Source organism: Salmo salar, chromosome 23, assembly GCF_965601325.2.
Source record: "Salmo salar chromosome 23, fSalSal1, whole genome shotgun sequence".
Classification (NCBI taxonomy): Eukaryota; Metazoa; Chordata; class Actinopteri; order Salmoniformes; family Salmonidae; genus Salmo; species Salmo salar.
Window position 1 is genome coordinate 35,477,443 of NC_138313.1, and position 24,556 is coordinate 35,501,998.

A 24,556-nucleotide genomic window follows, 5' to 3' on the forward strand; every position below is an offset into this window, starting at 1 on the left:
TGTTAAAGTAGTGTTCACAATGTTGGTTACTTTGTGCATAGGTGCCCTCTGATGACCACAGGAGTTGAGAGAATTCTAAACACATTGTATTTGTCATATTTTCTAAGAGTTAGGTTTAAAATAAAATGGTCAGAGAAATTGTAAAAATTGGCGGGGTTTATGACTTTGCAGTATGGAAACTAGTGATGATAGTGAGGATCTTTTGTCGCAGATGATTAAAACAGAACAGCTAGATGGCTAATCAACGTGCATGATCTAAAAATGCCTAAAATAGAGTTGAGGAGTTCTCAACAAAAGATTAACAGCTGCTGCTGAGGAGATATTCGGGGTCGTTGAAAAAATGATGGCAGAGTATCAAGAGGAAGTTGTCCGTCTACAGAAGCTGCTCGACATTGTTCTTCAACCTGAGATAAAGCTACACAGAGCATGTTTCTTACTCAACCAATCTTAATTTTGTAGGACAGAGAAATGCCATGTTACACTCCAGTCCAGCAGGTGGCGATAGCGCAACATGTAATAACTTGAACGTGCACTAACAGTGGAGTTTTTTTTAAGTAGAGCCCGGATTCTGTTGATGACGCACGGACAGGGATAACAGCTAAAATAAAAACACAGCTAGCTAGTCAACTTGAATTATCAAAGAATGTCTCAAATACAGTTATTGAGGGTTTTTCTGAACGATAGATTAACAGCTGCTGCTGAGGAGATATTCGGGGTCGTTGAAAAAACGGTAGCAGAGTATCAAGAGGAAGTTGTCCGTCTACAGAGGCTGCTCGACATTGTTCTTCAACCTGAGATAAACCTACAGAGAGCAGGTAGGCTAACTCGGTGGTTCCCAAAACTTTTTTGCGCCGGGGACCCCTTTTGTGGTAGAAAATTCATCAGGCACTTCCTCGAATATCAGATCACAACTCCTACTTCAGACTGCGATGAAAATAGCATAAAAGTTGCAGTTTAACTGAGAGTCGTTCCATGTTTGAACAAGCCATGGCGATCTCTGATCGTTCTGAAGTCGTTTATGTAGTTAGAAACAGATAATATTAACATTCATACAACATTATTTTGTATACATTTTATTTGATCTCAGAAATGAAGGTAATGGATTGCACCCAAATTGGCCCTTTTCATTTATACAGGATTTACATAATATCCATTAAACAGGGTTTGGGAGTAGTGAACTACACTGAACAAAAATATAAACACAACGTGAGCTGAAATAAAAGATTCCAGAAATGTTCCATTCTCGCAATTTTTGTACATACTTTTGTTTACATCCCTGTTTGTGAGCATTTCTCATTTGCCAAGATAATCCATCCAACTGACAGGTGTGGCATATCAAGAAGCTGAATAAACAGCATGATCATTACACAGGTGCACCTTGTGCTGGGCACAATAAAAAGCCACTCTAAAATGTGCAGTTGTCGTCACACAACACCACAAATGTTTTGAGGGAGTGCGCAATTGGCATGCTGACTGCAGGAATGTCCACCAGAGCTGTTTACAGAAAATGTAATGTTCATTTCTCTACCATAATCTGCCTCCAACGTTGTTTTTGAGAATTTGGCAGTACGTCCAATTGGCCTCACAACCACAGACCACATGTAAGGCGTCGTGTGGGCGAGCGGTTTGTTGATGTCAAAGTTGTGAACAGAGTGCCCCGTGGTGGTGGAGTTATGGTATGGGCAGGCATAAGCTACGAACAACAAACACAATTGCATTTTATCGATGGCAATTTGAATGCAAAGAGATACCGTGACGAGATCCTGAGGCCCATTGTCGTGCCATTCATCCACCTCCATCACCTCATGTTTCAGCATGATAATGCACAGCCCCATGTCGCAAGAATCTGTACACAATTCCTGGAAGCTGAAAATCTCCCAGTTCTTCCATGGCCTGCATACTCACCAGACATGTTACCTATTGAGCATGTTTGGAATGCTCTGGATCGACGTGTACGACAGCGTGTTCCAGTTCCCACCAATATCCAGAAACTTTGCACAGCCATTGAAGAGGAGTGGGACAACATTCCACAGGCCACAATCAACAACCTGATCAACTGTATGTGAAGGAGATGTGTCGTGCTGCCTGAGGCAAATGGTGGTCACATCAGATACTGACTGGTTTTCTGATCCATGCCCCTACTTTTTTTTTAAAGGTATCTGTGACCAACATATGCATATTTGTGTTCCCAGTCATGTGAAGAAATCCATAGATTAGGGCCTAATGAATTTATTTAAATTGACTGATTTCCTTATATGAACTGTAACTCAGTGAAGTCTGAAATTGCTGCATGTTTCGTTTTATAATTTGGTTCATTATAGAAGGACTGAGAAGCTCACTTCTGGTGACTTTTTAAAAGGACATTCTACTCCAAAATGAATGGGGGGGAAAATGATGCTGACACCATCTAAAATATAATTTCCACCTCCAGAAATGAGCCAAATAACATATTGTTAATATGATGTATTATTCTAACCTGTTGGACCATGCGTATAGCCTATGCATGGTCCATATTATCAGGTATGCTATTAGCTAGCTTTCGAAAACTAGGCAGTTTTCAGCCAATAACTTCACCCACGACTGACTCATGCAAACTACAACCCCGACGTATTTTAACATTTTAAAACATGTCAATAATCATTGCTTGCAATACGGCTTTTGAAACAAATGGCCTTTATCTTTAATCAGCGAGGAAAAAAATACAAAATAATTACGATTCTTTTAGCACAGATTCTTACAGCTATGTGTGCTTCGATCTACCCAAGTTCCACTAACACACAGAAAGAAAAGGTCCTTATGCTTCCAAAACCGTACCGCAAGCAACGGGTGTTAATGTTCAGATTGGGCGTCAGGGCTATTAAAAACTCCCCCGTACAGAAGACGCCTTCATCCAATGACTCTTATGTGTAATGTAATGGAACTGAGAGTCATGATCCAGGGCTAGCTATAAGCATCATCACCTGTAGCCCAACTGATGCAGAATATTGGCTATCAATAAATATGCTGAAACATGGGATTGCCTATCGCCATTTACCATATTGCCTTCAAACTCAACTCTGGACCTCGAAGCCAGTTCCACTGCGTTTTTTCATTGTTCCCCTCTAAATGAGGGATTGATTTAGACCTGGGACACCAGGTGGGTGCAGTTAATTATCAGGTAGAAGAGAGAACCAGCAGGCTCCGGACCTCATAGGGTAAGAGTTGAATGCCCCTGCCTTATTTGTCTAATCATTAGCCAGATCCCAAATGGGATATTTTAACTAACTATTTAGCAAAAAACATGCATAAACACAGTGAATGGGGCGGCAGGTAGCCTAGTGGTTAGAGAGTTGGGCCAGTAACCGAAAGGTTACTGGATCGAATCCCCGAGCTGACAAGGTAGAAATCTTATCGTCTGCCCCTGAGCAAGGCAGTTAACCCACTGTTCCCCAGGGCACCGATGATGTGGATTTAAGGCAGCCCCCCGCACCTCTCTGTTTCAGAGGGGGTGGGTTAAATGCGGAAGACACATTTCAGTTGAATACATTGTTGGACAACTGACTAGGTCCCCTTTCCCTGGAATATAATGTAGGCCTGTTAGGGTAACTTGGGTTAAACCGCCACCCGGGGTAACACTCCCGCTGACTTTACTTATCACAGAAACTACTTCTTGTCCGTTTTTTCCCCCCAACACTTTCCCTGGTTGCCACTACTCTTGCTCAACTAAAAATGTAATGTCTCATCACAATTTAAGTCACTCCTAAAAAAAACTATTTTGAGGTAAGGTGGTGTTTTACCCCAAGTTACCTTACAATTGACCCGTGTTACATTCAGCGCCACTCTCCCATATGCACTCACAGGGAATTGCAGAGCAGTAACTTGCTTAACCATGCCGCTGCTGAAAACTCTGGGTTTAAAATGGTGCAGTCCGCACATATTTAGCAGTTGAAAAATAAAGTAGCAATGGAACGCTGGGATCCCCCTTTTTTTAACAAAGGACATTATAACTGCTGTCTTCCCCTATGATTGCAAGAATTGTTGAGCATTGTTTGCTTGTCAGAAGCATGTTTCCCTCCCTATTGCACTTGTAACTTGAGTGCAACATTTCACTCGCATAGAACAACAAGCCGACTAGTTAAAAACATAACCTATTCTGCTATGGGGTTGTCTGATTTTTCTAGTCATTAGTTGTTTTGTTTGTAAGGAAAAAGTAAACGTGGACTGTTCTTAGCATCTTCAAAGTGCATCACGGCAGAAATATTTTTTTTAATGTTCCATAGTTTTGGGACGGCGGCAACAATGATTTTGCCGTGGCGCAGTGCCACGGCTAGATGACTGCAGCAAAAGAACTGCTTTTAACATTTGACCCTAAATTTATCTCTTCTTGCAGTCTGACATTTCAGATTTACATATGATAATGTTTCACAAAGTAGTTTGGATATACTTTAAGTAACTTTAGATAAGTAAACTATATTTTTGTTAAGGGTAGCTTTAGTGCTGCTTAACTTCTTCCAGTGTGAAGTATTTGGTAAGTTGGTAAACTATATTTACAGAGTAGCTTCCCCAACACTGTCAATAAATATAGTACGCAACATCTGATTTGGACCATAATTCTTCCCACCGTTAATTAATAAAATGGTCAAAGCCACCCATGATCCCCCACACCAATTCCTCTCCAACCACCAGTACACAGTATCACTTCTCTATGTTTGACAAGTAGTGAATCTGATTTATATTTTCTTCCCCAGTTCAGAGAAAATAGCCTGACGTTGCTTCCCGTAGTTATAATAAATAGTGAAAGTACCAGGTTTTGCTCCCTAGATGCCGCTGCTATTGCCACACTCTTTTATAAATGTTGTTGGTCTCTTGTGTTTATTACATTTATCATACCATTTTCTTTGGAACTTTGAGTAGAAAACCAGTAGCTTTTACTCATGATGAAAATAAATGTTATGGTCATCCTCACAACAAGCCAAATCTGTCCTTCATGAAAGTAATTCAGTTTGTCCTACTCTATGCCAGGGTTTCCCAAACTGAGTCAGCTGTGTAGTTCTAAGGCAAAAAACAAAATGTGCATCCAGGTGGGGCCACAGGACTGAGTTTGGGAAACCCATCTCTAGACAACCTAATGCTTAAACCAATCTCTCCTTGAATACTGCAACAAATGGTAGCTCTCGGAGGAAGAAACCATACTCGAAGCCGTAGCTCCATAACACTTGTGAGACATAGAGAACTGACACTGTATACCAGTTGTTGGGGTGAGACTGGCATGGGGTGTGAGGGATCCATTGGTGGCTTTTGATAATTTTATTGGATTCCTCATGTCTTACTCATTGTTAGATGGAACTATATTTATTGAAGATTATATCAACACTATACATTTAAAAGGGCCAATTTGAGTACAATCAATTAGATCAAATTGTACTTCAAAATAATGTTTCAGGAATGCAAATATCTGTTTCAGTAACACTTTATTTGGATAGTCCATCTGTAGTTGGATAGTCCATCAGTAACATTTCAACTATCTACTAACCCTAACCTTAACCCTTAACCTAAACCTTATTCTAATCCTAATTGTTTAGGATTACAGTTCATTTATATTTGACTAGTAGAAGTTAATTATTGCAGGCGTACCAGACAGGAGGTAGGTCTACATGTCATTGAGTTTTCTGTTTCATCCTTTCTCCTTTCCTCCAGACCTCCAGCAGCGTACTCTCTCTGTCTCTGTCTCTGAAGAGGAGGTTCCCCCTGAGCAGCAGCACTGTGAGCAGGAGTGGAGCCCCAGTCTGGGACAGGAGGACCCAGAGCCCATACAGATTAAAGAGGAAGAGGAGGAACTCAGAACCAGTCAGGAGGAAGAGCAGCTTAAAGGGCATGAGGCAGAGACCATAGAGTTCATATTCAATCCTGTCTGTGTGAAAAGTGACTGTGATGAGGACCCAACTCAGCCCTCACATCTCTATCAAGCCCAAAAGGAGGGAAACGGAGAGAGAGACACTCTACCCAGTACTACAACTGAAAAGATCAAAACAGAACCTGATGGAGACATCTATGTAGAATCAGAACCAACCAGTCTCTCTCAGCCTTTCTCTGCAGTAAATCCAGACTGTTCTGCAGCTCAGAGTGAAAACAGTCAAAGTGTCAGTGGTATGGAGACTGGAGGACCTCCGTCTGGTTTTAACCCAGTCAAATCAAAGAGAACAAAGATGATGAAAGGACAAAGCTCCTGTGTCAAGAAATCTACACAGTTGTCCCTCCTGAAATCACCCAGTCAAAGTCATGATACTCCCTGTTGTTGTAAGGTGTGCGACAAGTCTTTTCATCACATGGGTTCATTACTTAAACACGTGAAAACTCATAGAAAGGATAAAGAAGGTATTTGTGGTGTGTGTGGAAAATGTATGGAGTTCACAGAAAGTATGAAAGATCACCTCCAAACCCACATTGCAGCTAGATTTTGTTGTGATGTTTGTAGTAAATGGTTCAGCACAAACAGTAAGCTCACAGTGCACATGAGGAGCCACACAGGGGAGAAACCTTTTTCCTGCCCTGTTTGTGGTACATGCTTCATGCAGAATGGAGGTCTGAAAATACACATGAGAATCCACACAGGGGAGAAGCCATATCGTTGTTATTGTTGTGGACAAGGATTCAGCACTGGCAGTGCTATGAAAAGGCACATTAGGATTCACACAGGGGAAAAGCCATTTTGCTGCCCTGATTGTGGCAAATCATTCACTCGTAAGGGACATCTAAAAATACACATGATGACCCACACAGGGGAGAAACCACATAGCTGTCCTGATTGTGGCAAAGGGTTCAGCATTGCCAGTAATCTGTCAGTGCACATGAGGAGGATTCACACAGGAGAGAAAAGTCAAAGGATTCAGCACTGGCACCAATCTGAAAGTGCACATGAGGACTCACAGGGGAGAGACCATACTGATGTCCCTATAGTAGAAGATTAATTTTCCAATCGGGTACATTGAATAGCAATAGGCACCATCTATGGCCACCAGACTATATCCAGCTGATCTGTCATTAAACCGTCAATACGCATTAAAATCACCCGCACAGCTGATCTCAATTGCAACCATCGTTGGCCACCGATTTACCGCTCCTTAACGCAGATGTCCAGCTTATCGTTTAGTCCTGACTGCAACCAACATTTTTCAAGATGGTTTTCCCCAATGGCGGGCATTATCATCGTAACAATATAATCCTGCAATTTTAAATTGACTAAAGGCCATTTATCTATTTGACAATATTTCTGTACGACTGATTTCCTCATTTACCAACGCAAATCTACAATGCAATGTAGCTTACCCTACACATTTTATGAATTGAAAAATCATGGTGTAGGAGTATTTATTTGTTTCCAATTGATGTAATCAATTAATGGTTTTACTTGTCTTAATAGAATATGACTATTTCTGACTAAGCAGGGAAAAATGTATATTCCTTAAAGGGGACGTTTTTTACAACCAAATCTCTATTTTTGGTGTAAATGACATGTTATAGAAATTATTGCAACCAATAGAATTGTATGTACAGTACCAGTCAAAAGTTTGGACACACCTACTCATTCAAGGGTTTTTCTTTATTTTTTATTATTTTCCACATTGTAGAATAATAGTGAAGACATCAAAACTATGAAATAACACATGGAATCATGTAGTTACCAAAAAAGTGTTTAACAAATCAAAATATATTTTACATTCCTCAAAGTAGCCACCCTTTGCCTTGATGACAGCTTTGCACACTCTTTGCATTCTTCAACCAGCTTCATGAGGAATGGTTTTCCAACAGTCTTGAAGGAGTTCCCACATGCTGGCTGCTTTTCCTTCGCTCTGCGGTCCAACTCATCCCAAACCATCTCAAGTTGATGTTGTGATGTGTCTGTTACTTGAACATGAAGCATTTATTTGGGCTGCCATTTCTGATGCTGGTAACCTTAACTGATTTTCTGCAGCAGAGGTAACTCTGGGTCTTCCTTTCCTGTGGCAGTCCTCATGAGAGCCAGTTTCATCATAGCGCTTGATGGTTTTTGCGACTGCACTTGAAGAACAGTTCAAAGTTCTTGACATTTTCCGGATTGACTGACCTTCATGTCTAAAATGAATGATGGACCGTCGTTTCTCGTTGCTTATTTGAGCTGTTCTTTCCATAATATGGACTTGGTCTTTTACCAAATAGGCCTTTCTTCTGTATACCATCCCTACCTTGTCACAACACAATTTATTGGCTCAACTGTTTCCACAAATGACCTTTTAACAAGGCACACCTGTTAATTGAAATGCATTCCAGGTGACTACCTCATGACGCTGGTTTAGGGAATGGCAAGAGTTTGCAAAGCTGTCATCAAGCTAAAGAGTGGCTACTTTGAAGAATCTCAAATATAAAATATTTTGATTTGTTTAAAGCTTTTTTTGGTTACTACATGATTCCATATGTGTTATTTCATATGTTATTTCTTGATGTCTTCACTGTTATTCTACAATGTAGAAAATAGTACAAATAAACAAAGACCCTGGAATGAGCAGGTGTGTCCAAACTTTTGACTGGTACTGTATATGAGGGATACAACCATCCCAGTACTGCAGATTTTGCTGCGAAGAGACAGAACCATTTGATCACTTGTTTTGGTACTGCACATATGTATATAGCTTGTTGTTGGTCGCAGGTTCAGGAATGGCTGAAGAATTGCAACATTTTCCTGGAACTAACTGCAAAAACCACTGCTGATTGACTTGAAAAGCCATAGTCAATTGATTAGTAATATAGTAGTACTTTTAGTAAAAATATTCATCTTTAATATACAATCTGTAGAAACTATGAGAATAGAAAGGTACGGAACTTTTGTGAAACATTACAGCACAATTGAAAAATATGGCAATTAGAAATGAAAACTGGATGGTTTTCAGAGATTGATAGGATGGTAACTGAAGGGTGGGGCTAAAAACAAACAAAAAAAGATAACTAATGTAAAATATACCGTGTCATAAAATGTATATAATATGTATAAGCTGTAAGTAGAAGCCTAAGTATTGTAGTCAATTATTTTACTCCAATTAGGGGAGGAGGGGTAGGATTAGGGTAAAATAATAAAGGCAAAAAGATATATATGTATATAGGGGATTGGAAATGATGCAGACAATTACATAGATTGGATTCTATCAATCTGCTATATTAAAGCTGATCTACCCCCTAAAAAAAAGTCAGATTTAATCAACAAATACAGTAGTCAGTTTAAAATAGGTTAAGGGTACAAGACTGTACATATGTCTGTTGGCAAAATCACTACATATCCCATCGAGCCAAGCAGGAAGAGGCTGCCCGTTGTCACCTTTCCAAGACCAGTCAGAAATGTCAAAGTAACCCTACGCTAATGATGCAGGTGGATCTCAAAACTGAACTTGTATCCGTGGTGTCTTTCTTTCATGATTATATAACAGCAAAGGAGTTTTAATGTTGAGGGTAAAGTATTTTTGGAGTTTTGCAATGAGGACATAAACGAGCATTGTTTAGCCGGGTAAAACAAGCTCGGGACAGGATCTAGCTATGCGCACTAGGCTAATTCAGGAGACCGATTGTAGTTTGTATGCTCTATCAGGAGCTGGCTGTGGAAAGTTTGATTAAACAATTCAGAGACTGAAACGAATACGTCAGATTACAAATATTTAAGGAGAGCGAATCGATATACAATCCTGAAATCAGCTGTAGTTGTCAATAGTATAACAATGCTTAAAACTATGTTTGAGTGAACCCTGAATCCAGAAATGAATGGTGGAGTCTTCCGGACACGGTACACGACGACTCCTCACCACGCTATTAAGACACTTTCTGTTGGTGTTTCCTTTATTTTGGCTGTTATCTGTATGTCCTCCCTTTTGTACATAAAACATGTTTTACGTGTAGATGTCTTGTCAATATGTTAAAATCTTCCACATTACATCTGTTTTGATGTTGCTAAAGGGAAATGACATGGTAACGGAATTATGCTGAGACACTTTTAAAATGTATACCAAACAAAAACCATTGATTTCCAAGTTTAACAAACCATTTTCTATGCACAATGACTACTTTTAACAAGTTTTACAAAAACACATTTACAGGAAGAACTGTGCCGGTACAAATTTGCTAACAATTAAACTGAGGGAGATTTTACCTTAATGTGTTACCAAACTTTGCATCTGCACAGTCTTTACAGTAAATGATATATTTTAAATTGTTCAAATTAGTCATTGTGCATAGAGTTGTACGGTTTGTTAAAATGTTTAATCAATGTCTCTTGTTTGGCACACATTTTAAAGTGAAATCAGTCTCAGCGTAATTCCGTTACCGTGGAATTGTCCTACAGTAGTTTTCACAATATCAGTTACTCTGTGCTTATGTTTCCAGTTTCCACATGAGCTGAACGATTCCTATCGTGTTTGTTGTTACCTCTGAGCTTGATGCCAATATCCACTCTGAGGAAAAATCTATTTTTTATCTATCAAGTGTTCCCATTCATATAAATGAACCTTCTGAAACATGTTTGTTTCATCTAGGAACGTATATATTTAATCTGCCTTTGTATAACAGAATAAATGTTGATAACGCATGTTTATTGTGAGGTGTCTTTTCCTGCACACTTATTTTTCCTCTGTTCATTGCACTTGTTTCAGAATATTTAGGCAAGTTAGCTGGCTACCTCATTGATTCTGCTGTGTAGGATACCCCTCAGGCCGACTGGCCGAGTCCGACAGTAAACAAACTTAATAATGAAATACACGTCTAACACCTACAAATTCAGAGAGAGAGAGATTCTACAGCAGCAAAGTGCAGTGATAAAATGGGAAAAGTTATACTGTCACAAAATATGGAGAAATAAGTGTTGAGTACGACAGTAATCAAACATTTTACATTACGTTTGTACATTTTAGCCATTTAATAGACACTCTTATCCAGAGCTATCAGCTAAGTCAGTGCTTGTAGGAAAAGACAAGTGCAAAGGGGTGGGGGGACTGAGAAGTCTTATTTAAGAAGAGGTAGGGTTTCAGATGTTTTCGGAAGATGGGCTATGGTCAGCGGGTCGGACACCAGGAGCTCGGCACAGGAATATGAGCAAATAGCTTATTGCACAAAGAAGAAAGGAAGAATATAAATAGAAAGCACTGAATGCATTTTCATTAAAGGACTCACCCTGAAAGTAGTCTATGGAGCAGGATAAACTGTAATCACTTATTCAGTTTTCTTTAAACAGCCATTGAACTACAGCTAACTTCAGCCACTGCTAGCTAAAAATCTATGGAAGAGATGGGGCCATGTGAGCATGTTGTTTTTTTAAATGGCCAAATCACCTTTAAGTAACATGCTCACATGCCCCCATCACTTCCATTGATCGAGTTTGTTTTCAAAGAACAATGGAGCTAGATTGTTGAGACATGCATGCAAGATCGGATGGATGTTTGGATACCGCCTGTAGTGGAGAAGGGTCTCTCAACACTACAAGTCATAGGAGGGGTGATGATGGCACTTAGTAGTCTATTGACGTTATGGAAAATGTCAGGGTTGCAGCTATCCAAAACTTCAATATGGGATGGGAACCGTCGACACGGTTGGCTAGCTATCTTCCAGAGTGGACAACAGTAGAAGACGGGAAAGAGGAGACCCCTTTCGGACAATCCGAGCCATACAAGCTTGCCGCTGAAAGGCCAACAACCTTCCTAAGGAGGGCTGGTTCCAAAAGAGATAAACGGCGAACGAAGGCACTCACACGTAAATACATTCACGATTTCTTATTCCAAACGGCGGTGGTTTGTGCAAACTATATGATTACTGTGAGAATAGTTTTGAAAATGTATCGGCGATGTGTGTCTCTCTTTCCCTCTCGATGTCGTTGTGTAAAAGCCATATTGTGTCAGTGTTCTAGGGACCTTTGTCTCATGTAGTAAGTAGGTATGTTTATTCTGTGTTATTTAGTTAGCTAGTAAATAAATAATTAAACAAATTTGTGTAGTACTGAATCATGAGGAAGGCTGGGGTTTTTGCAGATTCAAGAAGGTTACGACTGTTCAAAAATGATATAAGAGGTAATGATTAATAAGATGACTGTTTATTGATGTAATTGATGTATACCTTATAGAGTTTCATTCGGGAGATGGTAACTCTTTAAACAACCTCTTCCGTGGTGCCCCAAATTCCTAATGAGTTAATTGTTACATTATTAATTAAATCAGGTAACAATTAAACATAGTTAGTGGATTAAATAACAGTCATCAGATTAATTCAAGTAAAGTCACGACATCTGTTCAGCTCCCTCACCCATGCTCAGATTGCTCAACGGTTCTCTGCCGACGCCGCTTCTCTCACTTTCCTTCCATTGAAAATGAAAATGATGTTAATTGCTTGGTGATTCAAGGAGCTCTGTTTTGATCTTGCGCAACAGCAGGGAGGCTGCTGACCCAAGCAGCTCGTTTTGAATGTCTGGACTCATGAGTCTATTGTCTTCGGATAGCTGCTCTAGACGATTTAGATTTTTTTTAATCATATTTGGATACAACATTTTTTTTTTGTTGCCAAAACGTTGCCCTTGTTAAGGGTCTCTTCACTCTCCATATGTCCACGTAGTGCTATGTCCTGTTTAGCGCATAGCATAACAATGTCCAGATTCACTTTGACTTGATCACGATTCCGCTCTACAAATGAATAGTCCATGGAATCGCGGTTACCCAGGCTTTGATTGCGATGGTTTGCATTGTAGCATTCAAATGTATCCAGTGTAAAATAGTGGGGTTTGCTAGCCTGTTGCTTGAAGCATGCCTCAAAGGTGCTTCCAATCCTTATATCTGTCTCCAACAAATGAGCCTTCCATAGTGGCCTCTAGGAAATGTCTACACATTTTACAGAAAACAGCATCCCTTGTTGAACTGTATTCCACCCAAGAAAACTGTCCATACCGCTTGAATGAAAAACACTGCGCTTTTCCATTGATCACTTTAGTAAGGAACATTCACATTTTTGGTTGTCTGGGTGGTTCATCAACCACAGACAAATCCATGGGTGGACCCGTGATGACATGCTCACCGTGACGAGGCAGGGCCGGGGGATGGTGAGCTAGCTGGGCTAAGGAAGTCGAAGGAGTAGCCATGCTAACCTCATGGGCTGACATGCTAGCCTCCATAGTGGTACCATATGATTGTGATATAACCAATTAGATCTCAGGAACCTCCTCCATTTTTCAAAATTAACAAATTCAAGTTATTATTTTAAATGTTTTAAATATATTTAAAGCCAGCCTGATTGGGTGGGCCAGTATTCAATCTGGCAGGGGCTGGTCCCAGCCAGGCCCTGCCATGGCTTCACCTCTGATTGGAGCAATGTCAAAGGTAGTTATTTTTTTGACAAAGTTTAGGATTACAGTTCATTTATATTTGACTAGTAGAAGTTAATTATTGCAGGCGTACCAGACAGGAGGTAGGTCTACATGTCATTGAGTTTTCTGTTTCAACCTTTTTATTTTCCTCCAGACCTCCAGCAGCTCACTCTCTCTTTCTCTGAAGTGGAGGTTCCCCCTGAGCAGCAGCATTGTGAGCTGGAGTGTTGCCCCTGTCTGGGGCAGGAGGACCCAGAACCCATACAATTTAAAGATGAACAGGAGGAACTCAGGACCAGTCAGGAGGAAGAGCAGCTTCAAGGGATTGAGGTGTATACCATAGAGATCACATTTATTCCTGTCTGTGAAAGTGACTGTGATGAGGACCCAACTCAGCCCTCACATCTCTATCAAGCCCAAAAGGAAGGAAACAGAGAGAGAGACACTCTACCCAGTACTACAACTGAACAGATCAAAACAGAACCTGATGGAGAAGACAATGTAGAATCAGAAAAAAACGGTGTCTCTCAGCCTTTCTCTGCTGTAAATCCAGACTGTTCTCCAGCTCAGAGTGAAAACAGTCAAAGTGTCAGTGGTATAGAGACTGGAGGACCTCCGTCAGGATTTAAGTCAGTCAAATCAAAGAGAACAAAGATGATAAAAGGACAAAGGTCCCATATCAAAACTAAGGGTAGGAAATCTACAGTTGTCCCTCCTGAAATCACCCCATCAAAGTAATGCTATTACCTGTTGTAAGTCTTTTCATCACATGGGTTCATTAATTATACATGTGTGAACTCATAGAAAGGATGAAGAAAGTATTTGTGGTGTGTGAAATGTTTTCAATCCACAGAAAGTAGGAAATATCACCTCCAAACTCACATTGCAGCTAGTTTTTGTTGTGATGTTTGTAGTAAATGGTTCAGCAAGAACAGTAAGCTGATAGTGCACATGAGGAGCCACACAGGTGAGACTCCATTTCATTGTTGTCATTGTGGCAAAGGACTCAAACAGAATGGAAATCTAAAAACACACATTAGGACCCACACAGGGGAGAAATCACATAACCACATATCTGCCCTGATTGTGGCAAAGGATTCAGCATTGCTACTAATATGTCAGTGCACATGAAGATTCACACAGGAGAGAAAAGACAAAAGGATTCACCACTGGCACCAATCTGAATGTGCACATGAGAACTCAGGGGAGAGACCATACTGATGTCCTCATAGTAGAAATTTATTTCCCAATCAGGTACATTAAATAACAATCAAAGACACACAAAGGCATCACTGTATAGGTGCAGTGATTGCAGGAGTTCTCAAAATGATAGAACTCCTACAAAGTTACATGAATAACAGTCACAAGGGAGACACAAATACATTTTAAACTATGTCCTCCCTTTCTACATAAAACATGTTTTTGTTTTTAGAGTGAAAGTGTTTTGTTAAAGTATTGAATTCTGCTACATTATCTGTTTTGATGTTAACATAGTTTTCACAATATCAATTACTTTGTACTTATGTTTCCTCAAGTGTCCACAGAAGCTGAAAGATTCCTACCATTTTTGTTATTACCTCTGAGCTTGATGCCAATATCCACTCTGAGGGAAAATACATTTTTTGTCCATGTTTTGACGAGCATTAAGAAAATTGTTATGAGATCAAGTGGACCCATTCATATAAATGAGCCTTCTGTAATGTGTTTTATCCACACAGAATAAATGTTGATAACACATGTGCATTGTGAGGTCTTTTCCTGCAAGTTCTTTGTTCCTCTGACAGTGTTGCACGATTCTGAAACATTGGAGACAATGACATGTTTAACAGTTTATCTAATCACCAATCCATACCATTTGTATGCGTCTCTAAAGCCCCACTAAGTTGCACTTAACTGAGACTCTTACATTGATAGGAATGTGACTGGATCATTTTTATCTTCTCATTTTAGTCATTCAGCAGACGCTCTTGTCCAGAGCGACTTACAGTTGAGTGCATACTTTTTCGTACTGGTCCCCCGTGGGAATCAAACCCCACAACCCTGGCATTGTAAACACCATGCTCTACCAACTGAGCTACAGAGGATCTTTTCTCATGTGCCCTGAATATACTAATAATATGTTATTAATTTACTATTATTGTTTACTACAATATTGTTGTCAAAGTTTTTCAAAGAATCAAAAAGAATGCGTTTTGCCAGTAGGCTTTTTCAACATTTCTATGTTGGGCTTTGTTTGGGATGATCTCCAATTAGAGGCAGCTGGTCATTGTTGTCTCTAATTGGAGATCATACTTAAGTAAGTGTTTTTCCCACCTGGGTTTGTGGGAGATTGTTTTTGTGTTATTTTTCACCTCTGCGTAACGGTTTGTTGTTTTTTGTTCTTTAGTTTATTTGTATGTATTGCATAGTTTCACAGTTTAATAAAGATGTGGAACGATACACACGCTGCGCTTTGGGCCGCTCCTTCATCATACGACAACCGTGACAATTCTTAAATGGAAGAAGTTTGTAACCACCAAGACTCTTCCTAGAGCTGGCCGCCCGGCCAAACTGAGCAATCGGAGGAGGTGACCAAGAACCCGATGGCAACTCTGACAGAGCTCCAGAGTTCCTCTGTGGAGATGGGAGAAACTTCCAGAAGGACAACCATCTCTGCAGCACTCCACCAATCAGGCCTTTATGGTAGAGTGGCCAGACGGAAGCCACTCAGTAAAAGGCATGACAGCCAAAGGACTCTCAGACCATGAGAAACAAGATCCTCTGGTCTGATGAAACCAAGATTTAACTCTTTGGCCTGAATGCCAAGCAACATATCTGGAGGAAACCTGGCACCATCCCTACGGTGAAGCATGGTGGTGGCAGCATCATTTTGTGCGGATGTTTTTCAGTGGCAGGGACTGGGAGACTAGTCAGGATCAAGGGAAAGATGAACGGAGCAAAGTACAGCGAGATCCTTGATGAAAACCTGATCTGACTATGCCATATGGCTGTGTGCTACAATAGTTCGTTTAGCAGAAGAGATTTGCTTAGAATTCCATGGCATTATTTTATAGTATGAAGAATACAACTGAACAAAGCTGAATAAATTAGAAAGGAAATTTTCTCCAAACGATTTGATGGCACATAAGGCTGTTTTGTGTTGAGCGGTTAACAAAGAAATTGGTATTCCTATATGCTTAATTTAGAGTTATTAATGTAACTTTGGTTTTTCTACAAACGTTGGGCTATTTGTTTTGATTGTTAATGCATTGTAAGGCTGCATGATGCGACTCTAATGATGATTTGAAAAAAGTAGCTTGAAAGGCATGAGTTCTGCTTTGTGTTTTGTGCAGGCTGCACAAACTACATCAGTCACTCATTCACAAATTGACAAACACTTGATAATGCCTAGAATTTCACAGTGGCATCCCATTTGTGTGGCCATAATGCACCCTAAAATAAATCCATGCCTTTTGCGGCCTTCTCCCAGAGCGCTCCGAATCACCGCTCACTCACATTGCTCTCCATCACGTGATCGGGTCTTTCTCACAGGCTGTGGCTGCAGTCTAAATACTTAAGACTTACCCTCGCCTTGTGACCTTGGGGGAATCCCCGTCGCTATCTTGGCGGGTGGTCCAAATGATTAGCCAACCAAGGGAAGTTTACAAGGTAAGCCCCTCAGCCCTCGTTTAAAAAAATAATTATATATTTAATGTAAGTAGACATGCACTCATAATTGACTGTAGCGCATATAAAGCACCCACAAGCTACCTACCGGTGGTTGAAAACACAATCATCATGGGATGAATGAGTGATGAATTTCCGGCCAGGGTGGGCCATTTAAAAATCATTCCTTCCTCCCTCGTCCTGCAAGTGTATACTCATCAGACGTCATCGTATGCTATCAGAAGTATCCACTTAATTTGAGGGCTGAGAGGATAGGGTGTGTCTTTTAAGTGTTTGGACCGCATGACCAATCCCCTCAGCCCTCAAATTAAGTGGACACTTCTGATGATCAGAACTTTTAGCTTAAAATGTTGATAAACTATTGGGTTATTTCTTCACATTATAAGCGCAGCAGTGCGCACATGGTAGAAGGATATAAGCGCAAATGTTTCATGAGCAGAAAACACCATCATCAATAGTGACCGCAAATGCAATTATGCATGTAATGCTTTTATTATAAAGGTGCATTTTTAATGGTGAATATGATCTTCCCCAAACTTGAAACGAACACACTGCTTATGTGTGCCAGTTAGGATTTACACCCCTTGTAAAGCGGATTAATGTGCTACATTTGAAGAAGTTATTTGCCCACTTTAGTTGTGATACAAATCTTCTCAAAACATATAAGCCTATGGGCTAGGCTACATGAGGTGTGCGACCATAATTCGATAAAGTCTCCGAAAAAAGGCATTGTTTCTTATACTGGGCATCATTCACAAGTGATAATATATACATCACAAGTGATAGGCTAATATTGTCACCCATCAGACTATTGTTGATTTAATATTGTCTTTACATATACTAAATAATATATGTGTGAAATTTGTTTTGATACATATGTTGTACTTGATGACGCAACCAAATGCTTTTGTCAATCTGATGCCACACCTGATGAAACGAAGGTTACATATGTAACCACGGTTTTAAGTGAGCTATATTGATCACTCCAATATATTGGTATCACTCCGCGGCGGAGCGATACATCCGAGGTGAGGATTTACAGATTTACTTCCGTGTACACCTGTGTCACGGCGGGGGTCTGCCCCTATATATAGACCCCATGGCCGCGACACGTTCTCAACATCATTTCTGAGGCGCCTCTAACACCGTAGAGGATTGGAGTGATCCATATAGCTCACATAACCGTGGTTACATACAGTTGAAGTTGGAAGTTTACATACACTGAGGTTGAAGTCATTAAAACTCATTTTTCAACCACTCCACAAATTTATTGTTAACAAATTATAGTTTTGGCAATCTACTTTGTGCATGACACAAGTAATTTTTCCAACAATTGTTTACAGACAGATTATTTAACTTATAATTCACTGCATCACAATTCCAGTGGGTCAGAAATGTACATACACTGAGTAGACTGTGCCTTTAAACAGCTTGGAAAATTCCAGAAAATGATGTCATGGCTTTAGAAGCTTCTGATAGGCTAATTGACATAATTTGAGTCAATTGGAGTGTACCTGTGGATGTATTTCAAGGCCTACCTTCAAACTCAGTGCCTCTTTGCTTGACATCATGGGAAAATCAAAAGAAGACCTCAGAAAAAAATTGTAGACCTCCACAAGTCTGGTTCATCCTTGGGAGCAATTTCCAAATGCCTGAAGGTGCCACATTCATCTGTACAAATAATAGTACGCAAGTATAAACACCATGGGACCACGCAGCCGTCATACCGCTCAGGAAGGAGACGCCTTCTGTCTCCTAGAGATGAACATACTTTGGTGCGAAAAGTGCAAATCAATCCCAGAACAACAGCAAAGGACCTTGTGAAGATGCTGGAGGAAACAGGTACGAAAGTATCTATATCCACAGTAAAACGAGTCCTATATCAACATAACCTGAAAGGCCGCTCAGCAAGGAAGAAGCCACTGCTCCAAATCTGCCATAAAAAAGCCACGGTTTGCAACTGCACATGGGGACAAAGATCGTACTTTTTGGAGAAATGTCCTCTGGTCTGATGAAACGAAATTAGAACTGTTTGGCCATAATGACCATCATTATGTTTGGAGGGAAAAGGGGGAGGCTTGCAAGCCGAAGAACACCATCCCAACCGTGAAGCACGGGGGTGGCAGCATCATGTTGTGGGGGTGCTTTGCTGCAGGAGGGACTGGTGCACTTCACAAAATAGATAGGAAAATGATATGGATATATTGAATCAACATCTCAAGACATCAGTCAGGAAGTTAAAGCTTGGTCGCAAATGGGTCTTCCAAATGGACAATGACCCCAAGCATACTTCCAAAGTTGTGGCAAAATGGCTTAAGGACAACAAAGTCAAGGTATTGAAGTGACCATCACAAAGCCCTGACCTCATCCTACAGAACATTTGTGGGCAGAACTCAAAAAGCATGTGCGAGCAAGGAGGCCTACAAACCTGACTCAGTTACACCAGCTCTGTCAGGAGGAATGAGCCAAAACTTAAACAATTTAAAGGCAATGCTACCAAATACTAATTGAGTGTATGTAAACTTCTGACCCACTGAGAATGTGGTGAAATAAATTAAAAGCTGAAATAAATCATTCCCTCTACTATTATTCTGACATTTCACATTCTTAAAATAAAATGGGGATCCTAATTGACCTAAAACAGGGACTTTTTACTAGGATTAAATGTCAGTAATTGTGAAAAACTGAAATTAAATGTATTTGGCTAAGGTGTAACTTCCGATTTCAACTGTACGTAACATTCGTTATGTTTCACTATATTGGATCACTCCAATATATTGGTATACACGTACCAGATTAGTCGGTGCTAGAGGGACCTAGCCAGCCAGCGGCGAAGTGCTAGTCACCAATCTATGCAATGTTTTTTGCTCGATAAAGGCCTATCAAGTTGCATTTAACAAAGGCTCATCGGCCATATGATTGACTGTAATTGTTTTTTATTTTCCATAAATATACTATTGTTTATTGCATATGTTTCTTAAAATCTCTCAAGGATCGGACCCATTTTTCAATTTTCGCCTAAAAATGACATACTCAAATCTAACTGCCTGTAGCTTAGGTGCTGAAGCAAGGATATGCATATTCTTGATACCATTTGAAAGGAAACACTTTGAAGTTTGTAAATGGGAAATTAATGTATGAGAATATAACACATTACATCTGATAAAAGATAATACAAAGAAAAAACATGGAGAAAAAAATCATCTTCATGGCCTTTCTCTTGCATTTCAATGTATTATTCCAGTTTAGGCGCAATTTAGATTTTGGCCACTAGATGGCAGCAGTGTATGTGCAAAGTTTTAGACTGATCCAATGAACCATTGCATTTCTGTTCAAGGTGTATCAAGTCTGCCAAATGTGCCAAATTGGTTTATTAATACATTTTCAAGTTCATAACTGTGCACTCTCCTCAAACAATAGCATTATATTATTTCACTGTAATAGCTACTGTAAATTGGACAATACCGTTAGATTTACAACAATTTAAGCTTTCTGCCCATATCAGATATGTCTATGTCCTGGGAAATGTTCTTGTTAATTACAGCCTCATGCTAATCACATTAGCGCACGTTAGCTCAACCGTTCCACGGGGAGACTGATCCCATAGAGGACTCAAGGTTGGTGGGTTTTGCCAGTATGCTATTTCAACAGCCGAACTGACCTTGTCGCACTCCACTCCAGCAGGTGGCGATAAAGCAAAATGGGTTTATTCGTACACGGCTGAGAGAGCCACATTTTTTAGGGACAGCCTAAAAACACGCCACTTTGATACACTCCGACTTGGAATTCTGAGTTGGATGACTGTTCAAAACGATTTTTCACAGTCTGAGCTTGTTTTTCAAGATTTTTCCAGTTGTCTTGAACGCACTGGTGCCCTCTGTTGAACACGGAAATATACAGACACATCTGGTGCCCAAAATTGATGCCGTATTTAGTGCAGAGAGAGTTGATTGGGGACAAACAGATTCAGCTCAGTCAGTTGTCCTAATGAGTCCTTCACAGCTAGCTAGTTTCTGCTTGTGCCTAAAAACTTCAACTAGAATGTGAAACTTGTCTGCCAAAGTTGGGACTTAGTTGGGAGATTTGTTCAGAATCATTCAGTTTTTATCAGAGTAATTGTTCATGAAATAAATAATCAGAATGTAGACGTCAATGTCATCACTGTCCTGCAGTAAGGAGAGGGAAGTAGCTAGATAGTGAAACCAATACAAGGCCAGGGTGACAGCCAAGTCGGCAAGCGGGAACTAAGGTCTCCCCCATATAATTACAAATCGGAATACTAGAATGGCCTTGAAACCTATATTGATGGGATAAAGGTCAGCCATTTTGGTCAGGGAGTTGGTCAACCATGGTTTTCCAGTGTTGTAATATTATATTGTGTAAAATAATGAACTTGAAGAATGTATCTGCACTATATTTGTTAGCCAGCTAGTTTTAGAGGAATGATTCCATAAATGTTTTAAATTGACTGCCAATATGCCAACATTTCATTCAAACAATGCACTCAATCCCGAGTCTGGCTGAAATCACTACATGATTGGATTTAGACAAGTTGTAGACAAATGCAACAACTACTAATATTGTGCCATATAATAACTCTCAGCTTTATGGTCTGTTTACATATTTTAGAGGCTATTTATGCAGTCAATGTGTATAAAACCCATAAACTGTATTTATGATTATATGACAATATTTTAAGTTGACAATAATTCCAACACACAATTTCTGATATCACATTACTTTGTTTTATTTTCCTGCATAAGTAAAATCAGGATTATGCCTCTACTGTCATTCATTCCAATTAGACTGGTATGGATTTCTCCCTGACCAAGTTGGCTGCCATTTTCACCCCATTTTGGAACTTAAAGGGTTTATGACATACCGGAATCCCCCCCAAACTGCGGTAGATCACTGGTTTGGAGGTGATCTCTTCTATTTTCTGTGGACTGAATCTTTTCCACACATACCACAAATATCCTTTCTATCAGTTTGCACGTGTTTATTAAATAATGAACCCATGTAATGAAAATAATTGCCACGTACCACACTACACCAATGAGTAAGTAGCATGACTTTGACTGGGTGATTTCAGGAGGAACAGTGTGGATTACTTACCCTTAGTATTAATATGGGACCTTTGTCCTTTTACAATCTTTGTTCTCTTTGATTTGACTGGCTTAAAACCAGACGGAGGTCCTCCAGTCTCCATACCACTGACACTTTGACTGTTTTCACTCTGAGCTGCAGAACAGTCTGGATTTACTGCTGAGAGGCACTGGGTGGTTGTTTTGATAACTGTGGGGGGGGAAAAGAAAACTTTGTAATTTTACATCCGGAGATGTAATTTTACATCTGGACACTGAAGGGAACATAAGCACAAAGTAACTGATATTGTAAGAACTACTTTAACAACATCAAAACAGATGTTATGTGGCAGATTTCAACATATTGACAAGCCATTTTTACTCTCAAAAGAAAAACATGTTTTATGTACAAAGGGGGACATAGTTTCAAATGTTTTTCTGTCATCCTATAACTAATGAGCAGGGACTACTGTTGCTCAGAAATCCACTAACTGCTCTTTGTTAGACAGTGATGTGGAGATCTTATGTTCAAGCAGTAATACAGTCATATCTTATTCACCCAAGATTTGTGTCCTGAGGTGCATCTCCTCTCACAGGTGGAAGTTAGTGACTCTTAATCTTCTGTCTCCAGACCTTTCCCCAAACAGCACATTGTCATGTTCTCCCCCTCTAACATCTGTTCTTCCTGTAACTTTGTAGGAATTCTGTCACCATGAACTATAGCCTACAGCAATCATTCCATCTAAATTGTCTCTACCTTGTGAGTACTACAACCATACTGTGCAGAATGTCACACACTGCAATAATATATATTCTCCCCCATGTGGGTATAGCTTTGTATGTCCAATCAGTTTGAAGTCTGTGCCACAATCAGGGCAGTCATTTAATTTCTCCCCTGTGTGAATTCTAAAGTGGATTTTCATATTGCTTGCCACAATCAGGGCAATGATACAGGTTCTCCCCTGTGTGGCTCCTCCTTTTGTATTCGACTATTTAAGGTGAGCCATTTACTACAAATATGACAGCAAAACCTAGCTGCAATGCGAGTTTGGAGGTGATCTTTCATACTTTTTGTGGACTCCATATGCCTTCCACACTCCAGAAAGTTTTTATTTATCCTTTGTATGAGTTTGAACATGTTTACTCAATGAGCACCTTACAACAAGGAGTAGCATGACTTTGACTGGGTGATTTCAGGAGGGACAACTGTGTAGATTTCTTACCCTTAGTATTGATTCAGGACCTTTGTCCTTTTACCGTCTCTGTTCTCTCTGATTTGACTGGCTCAAAACCTGACATGGATCCTCCATTCTCCATGCCACTGGCGCTTTCACTTTCACTTTGTTCTGGAGATCAAAGTGAAAACAGTGAAAGCGCTGGATTTACAGCAGAGACACTGGTTGGTTCTGATTCCCTATAGTCCTCTCCATCAGATTCTGTTTTGATCTGTTCAGTTGTAGTACTGGGTAGAGTGTCTCTCTTTGTTTCCTTCCTTTTGGGCTTGATAGATATTTGAGAGCCGAGTTGGGTCCTCCACACAGTCACTTTTCACACAGGCAGGAGTGAATATGTAATCTTTAGTAACAGTCTCAATCCGTTGAATCTCTGCTTCCTACTGACTGGTCCTGAGTTCGTCCTGTTCCTCGTTAATCTGTGGGCTCTGGGTCCTCCTGCCCCAGACTGTTGCTCCACTCCTGCTCACAGTGGTGCTGCATAAAACATGTGGGACCCTAATTAGTGATGAACATAGTCCTCAGGTGAGAGCTTGGTACTGGAAGTGTGTGTGGACGTGTTTAACCTTTTGGGGCTAGGGGGCAGTATTTTCATGGCTGGATAAAAAAACGTACCCGATTTAATCTGGTTACTAATCCTACCCAGTAACTAGAATATGCATATACTTATTATATATGGATAGAAAACACCCTAAAGTTTCTAAAACTGTTTGAATGGTATCTGTGAGTATAACAGAACTCATTTGGCAGGCAAAACCCTGAGACATTTTCTGACAGGAAGTGGATACCTGATGTGTTGAATTACCTTTAAGCCAATGCCATTGAAACACACAGGGGCTGATTAATGTTTTGGCACTTCCTATTGCTTCCACTAGATGTCACCAGCCTTTACAAAGTGTTTTGAATCTTCTACTATGAGATCTGACCGAACAAGAGCCTTGGAACGGTGATGGCCGATTAGACTCTGGCGCGCGAGGTCATGTTGGGTACCCTCGTTCCAAAACTTTTTAAAAGAGAATGCATTCGTCCACCTTGAATATTATTCATGTTCTGGTTAAAAAAGGCACTAATGATTTATGCTATACAACGTTTGACATGTTTGAACGAACGTAAATATATTTTTTCCCCTCGTTCATGAAGTGAAGTCCGGCGGGCTTAGATCATGTGCTAACAACACGGAGCTTTTTGGACATAAATGATGAGCTTTTTTGAACAAAACTACATTCGTTATGGACCTG

General features: G+C 40.1%; 1 non-coding gene across 1 annotated transcript; it reads left to right on the forward strand.

Moving 5' to 3' along the window:
• The first annotated feature begins 544 nt into the window (after positions 1-544).
• Positions 545-10,582, forward strand: LOC106584465 (uncharacterized). Its single transcript, XR_014382325.1, has 2 exons — positions 545-815; positions 5,677-10,582. It is a non-coding gene; the product is annotated as an uncharacterized LOC106584465 (transcript).
• The last annotated feature ends 13,974 nt before the right edge of the window (positions 10,583-24,556 follow it).